The following is a 5404-nucleotide window of genomic DNA, read 5'->3' on the forward strand; positions in this document are numbered from 1 at the left end:
ATGAGATCACTTGGACTCGGGAAGGGGAACATCACACACTGGGGCCTATCATGGGGAGGGGGGAGGGGGGAGGGATTGCATTGGGGAGTTATACCTGATATAAATGATGAATTGATGGGTGCTGACGAGTTGATGGGTGCAGCACACCAACATGGCACAAATATACATATGTAACAAACCTGCACGTTATGCACATGTACCCTAGAACTTAAAGTATAATAAAAAAATGAAAAAAAAATCATAAAACATGTAGGAATGTCATATAAAACACAGCGGGTGAGATGAGGTCGGCTAAGAAGGGCCACTATAGAACTGACCCTGTCCATGAGACTTCTACAAGGAAGTGCCTGCAGAGGGCAGTGTGAGGAGGAGTCAAGGCTCTTGCTCTAGGAGGGGACCCCAGAGCCTGGAGAGTTAAGCAGGGAGACTGAAATTAATTTGAATAGCAGACCACCCTCCCATCGAACTCCCTGTTCTAGGAGGATCTTAGTGAGCTGATCTTGGACACATAGAATTGTTTTCTTTATGGGCCCTTGGGAAAACCGTGCTTACCTCTTATGTCTCTTTCTCTCTGAAAAGACGTAGCCCCCCCGCCATCTGTCTCCCTAAGGAGTGTCTGTCACAGTCCACTGCCTCCTCGCCCAGCGGTGTGTGATAGACAGATGCTTGCGGCCAGATGCCGGTTACGTGTTCGGCATACCGGGGTGATCCTGCTTGGGACCTAGTGCTCGCCAGCCAGCTTTCCCGGCTGGATTAATTTCCAATCCGTGTACATCTGTGTGTGTGTGTTTTACAACCTGATTGAGAAAAGGGAAAAAACACCATAATCCCTTGTTTCCTTGGTGTTGCTCAAGAGGAAGTGGGCTTATCGGTAGGAATGGAAAGGGAGCCTGATGTTCTCAGCCAACTCTGAGACCAGAGGGATTTCCAGAGCAGCTTGATAACCTGAACATTTTATCCTGTACGTTTCAGACACCAGGCCTCTGTTCAGAGCAGCTGGAAGTATATAACTCAATTGCATTTACATTTTATCGGAAGGTTGAAAAATTCTCATTAACCTGCTAATCGTCAAAAATGTGTTCAGCATTTGGCTGGTAATTTCATTGGTATCTCTGATAGAAGATAGCATCTGCCACACCAAAGAAACCTCATTTCATTCATGGCTCTTTTATTCCCGTTGCTGAGGCTACCAGGGGCAGGACTTCTAAGTGCTAACATTTTGGGGATGTGCTCTGTCCACTAAATCATAGGCTTTGGGGTGGTTACACTTGGGTTCAAAACCTGGTGCACCGCTGAGCAGCCTTGCTCTTCCTGTGCCTCCCTTGGCAATACTCACTCTTTCTCTAAGCCGTGGCACCCCGGGAGGCAGAGAGTTGTCAATCCCTACCCGGTAGGCGCTGTGTGGATTACAGCAGATATGCAGGCCCAGCGCTTTGCAGATGTTCCACAAATGCTCAAACTTGGGCCCCTCCCTTCTCCTCATCTCTCTATAATGTCTTCTGTGCTGAATAAATGCATCAACTAAAAGCAAGCAGCAATTCTGGGGGAACATATGTATAGAATGTTCATACAGCATCATTTATAATAGCCCCAAAGTGGACGCTCCCCAGGTGCCCATCAGCAGTCGAAATGGTAAACACATGGTGGTAAATTTGCATAATGGAACATCCTGCAGCCATAAGGAGAAACGGTCTACAGTCACATGCAGCAGTGTGGCTGCATCTCACAACCAGCACTGAGCAAGAGAAGCCTGAAGCAAAAGAAAACAAAATGTGTGGCTCCGGGTCACAAAATACACAGCCAGGCAAAACGTGTGATGTTGGAATCATGACAATTAGTTAGAAAGAATGAATGAGACCTACTGTTTGATGGCACAGTAGGCTGACTGTAGTGAATAATAACTTAATTGTATGTTTTAAGATAACTTAAAAAGTGTAATTGGATTGTTTATAACTCAAAGGATAAATGCTTGAGGGGATGGATCCCCCATTCCCCAAGACGAGCTTATTTCACATTGCATGCCTGTTTCACAACAGCTCATGTACCCCACAAATATATACACCTACTATGTACCCCCTTTTTTTTTGAGACAGAGTCTTGGTCTGTCACCCAGGCTGGAGTACAGTGGTGCGATCTCGGCTCACTGCAACCTCCGCCTCCTGGGTTCAAGCGATTCTCCTGCCTCAGCTGCCTGAGTAGCTGGGATTACAGGCACCTGCCACCATGCCTGGCTAATTTAATTTTTTTTTTTTTTTTTTTTTTTAGTAGAGATGGGGTTTCACCATATTGTCAGGCTGGTCTCAAACTCCTGACCTTGTGATCCGCTCACCTCGGCCTCCCAAAGTGCTGGGATTACAGGCATAAGCCACCACACCCAGCCAAAAAAAAATTTGTAAATAGAAAAAGAATTGTAATGATTATCTGAGGAGGCAGGTGGTACCCGGCAGGGAGATTGAAGTGGGCTGCCGTGGGGGTAGTGACCTTCCTTTCCTTCTCTGGGTGCTGGCTACATGGATACATGAACTTTGTGCAGATGTCAAGCTGTACTCTCTCAGTGTATACACTTTTCTATATTAAGTTCCAGTAAAACATTTTTTAAAGCCCAAGCAGCCAGATGATGTGTGAGAAGTCCCTTGAGTTATTTTCATCAGTGAGACACCCGAAGGGCTTGATGGAGCCATGAAGTGCTCCAGCCACGGCAGAGAGCAGAATCGCTGCTATCTGGGCAGAAGACACTGCAGGGGAAACACCGGTTTATTTGCTCATTGGTAAAATAAACTGAAGGCACACTGAAAAGCAGCCGGAGGAGCTCTGAAAACAGATTTCCTTTCTGAGAGCAGCTGCAGTCCTTTGCAGGGCGCCATTCATTGTGATGGAAAAGGGGAGCTTTTCCTCTTTCCTTCTTTGCCTCGCGTACACTGATGAGTGAGTCAAAAAAGGCGTCATGGCCTTGAAGAAAGATGAGCGATTTGAGCAGCAGGCAGTGTGAGAGGCTGAAGGGCTGGCAGAGGTATCTTCTGCCAGGTGTTCCCTTTTCTCTCTGGACAGGCAGGTTAGGGAGCCCAGCATAGAGGCTGGGTCCCTGGAGAGATGAGCAGAGGTGAGTACATGGACAGATGCTCAGCGGCAAAATTGTGCCTTTGGCAGTTCGACATTCACTTTACTTGCTCCAGTTCTCAGAACTGGAAGGCGAGAGGTGTCACCCCCAGCTTCTGGCATTCCAGACCTACGGCCCTGAACTTGGACCCTTCCCAGGAGACCTTTAGCCTCTGGTCCTTGCCCTCCTTGCCATCACCTCATCCCCTCAACCAAAACTTTGCTATCCTCGGGGCTGTGCCCCCCAGGCCTTCACTCTGATCATTAATTCATGCTAGAGTCTTATTATCCAATAATGGGACTTGGTGTTTCTCCTGAGAGTATTTTAACTTGGGACTGTGAATGCCTCCATCCTAAGGAATACATTGTTAGCTGGTGAGTGTGAAACTTCAAAGTTGCATTTGTCTGTGCACAGCACGGACCCGGCAGTGCCCTGATGGGCTTCCTGGCAGATGGGGAGAGGAGATAGGCCTGCACAAAGGGGAAGGAAGGCAAGCGGGTGGGCAGGGACCTGGCGAGACTGCTGTGGGGGCTCCCTCTGTGGATGGGACTCTCGGGATCAGTGTGGACCTGCATCCCCACCCGTCTGCTGTTGGCATGGATGAAAGCTCTGGCCTGAATGTCTAGGTGGACTTTCTCATGTCAGGGAGGAGAGTCAGTATGTGCCTGCTGATGTCCTTTTGATGATGAAGCCTCCTCTCTCTTCCGGGGGACTGGCATTAGGGACATAAAGGATGTGGAAGATGCAACTGGACTACCCCAGCAACTTTTTCTGAAAATTAAACTTTTAAGCTTTACTTCTTTCTTAGAAAGCATTCTGCAGAGCACCACCCTCCAATCGAACTCCCTGCACAGGGGGAAGTGTTCTTATCCGTGCTGTCCATCTTGGTAACCGCTAGCCACATCTGGCTGTTAAGCATTGGAAATATGGACAGTGCAGTTGGGTTCACACCCAGGGCTACCGTACATAGCAGAGCACCGCGCACTGGGTTTCTTCAAACAGCAGAAACTGACTCTCTTTCACAGTTCTGCGGGCCAGACGGCTGAAGTCAAGGTGTGGGAAGGTTGGTTCCTACTGCAGGTCCCAAAGGAGAACCTGCTCCCCGCCTGTCTCCTGGCCTCTGGCAGTTCTCAACAATCCTTATTCTTTGGCTTAAAGACGCACCACTCCCAATCTCAGCCTCCATCTCCCCGTGTGTTTGTGTCCACGTTTCCTCCTCCTCATAAGGACACCAGCCACTGGATGAGGACCCACCCGAGTATGACCTCATCTTAACTTGACTATATCTGCAATGATCCTATGTCTAAGGTCACATGCACAGGTACCAGGGTGAGGGTTTCAGTGTATGGTTTTGGGGAGACACATTTCAACCCATAATAGCAACTAAGGAGCTGAACTTTAATTTTATAAATAAATAGCTATATGAGGCCAGTGGCTGCCTCTTGGACGGCACAGCTAGAGACTGGAGGGAGAAGGTGGCTAATTTAGTGTTTCTGTTCAGACCCTCCCCTGGCCCAGTGACTCGGGCCCCATGTCAAGGTCAGGTGCCTGCTCCAATGGGGCTTCCCTGGGCGACAGCCCCTGAGGAGTGGGAGGTGGAAAGGGGTGGCCTCTCGCACCTGACAGCTGAGGGGAGGAGAGGATAGGCGTCTGCTGGGTGCTCGCGTGTGCAGCACATTGCATGACTCAGTTGGCACATCAAGGCTGTGTAATGCTCCGTGGCCTTGCCTGTGTGGAAGCACCCGGGACATCCTGTGTGATCCCTGCTCAGACTTCCCAGCAGGCTGGATGGGTTCTCCATGGATATTTGGCCTCTAAATGGGCAGGCCAAGCACTGAGGATTATTTGGGGCTCAGCACAAGGCCGGGTTCCCCCTGCGTGGAGGGGATGGGTGTGGGAGGTCAAGGGAACCATGGCCTGGCCACATAGGGGAAGTGTGGAAGCTACTGTCGGCTTCTCCAGGGCCTGGGACACGTGGCCGAGATAGCCCCAGTCTTCACTCAGAACTCAGATGATCTCCTACAGCAGGTGGCTCTCAGGGTGTGGGTCCCAGACCGGCAGGCCTGGCATTACCTGAAACCTTGTCTGAAAAGCAAATTTCTGGACCTCTATCCCAGTTCCCAAATCTGAATCTCTGGGGGTGGGACCCAGAAATCCACAGATTCACAAGCCTGCCTTGAAAAGGTGGTCCTGGCCGGGCGCGGTGGCTCAAGCCTGTAATCCCAGCACTTTGGGAGGCCGAGACGGGCGGATCACGAGGTCAGGAGATCAAGACCATCCTGGCTTATACGGTGAAGCCACTTCTCC

The 5404-nt window shown here is 49.9% G+C and overlaps 2 protein-coding genes across 3 annotated transcripts in view; both read left to right on the top strand.

Moving 5' to 3' along the window:
* PRKAG2 (protein kinase AMP-activated non-catalytic subunit gamma 2) overlaps positions 1-5404 on the top strand; it is a 338501-nt gene that overhangs the window by 176054 nt on the left and 157043 nt on the right. The gene's annotated exons all lie outside the window — the stretch shown is intronic.
* LOC108523128 (uncharacterized) overlaps positions 1-5404 on the top strand; it is a 47576-nt gene that overhangs the window by 40791 nt on the left and 1381 nt on the right. The window lies entirely within an intron of this gene.

Source organism: Rhinopithecus bieti, unplaced genomic scaffold, assembly GCF_001698545.2.
Source record: "Rhinopithecus bieti isolate Rb0 unplaced genomic scaffold, ASM169854v2 scaffold_70550, whole genome shotgun sequence".
Taxonomy (NCBI): Eukaryota; Metazoa; Chordata; class Mammalia; order Primates; family Cercopithecidae; genus Rhinopithecus; species Rhinopithecus bieti.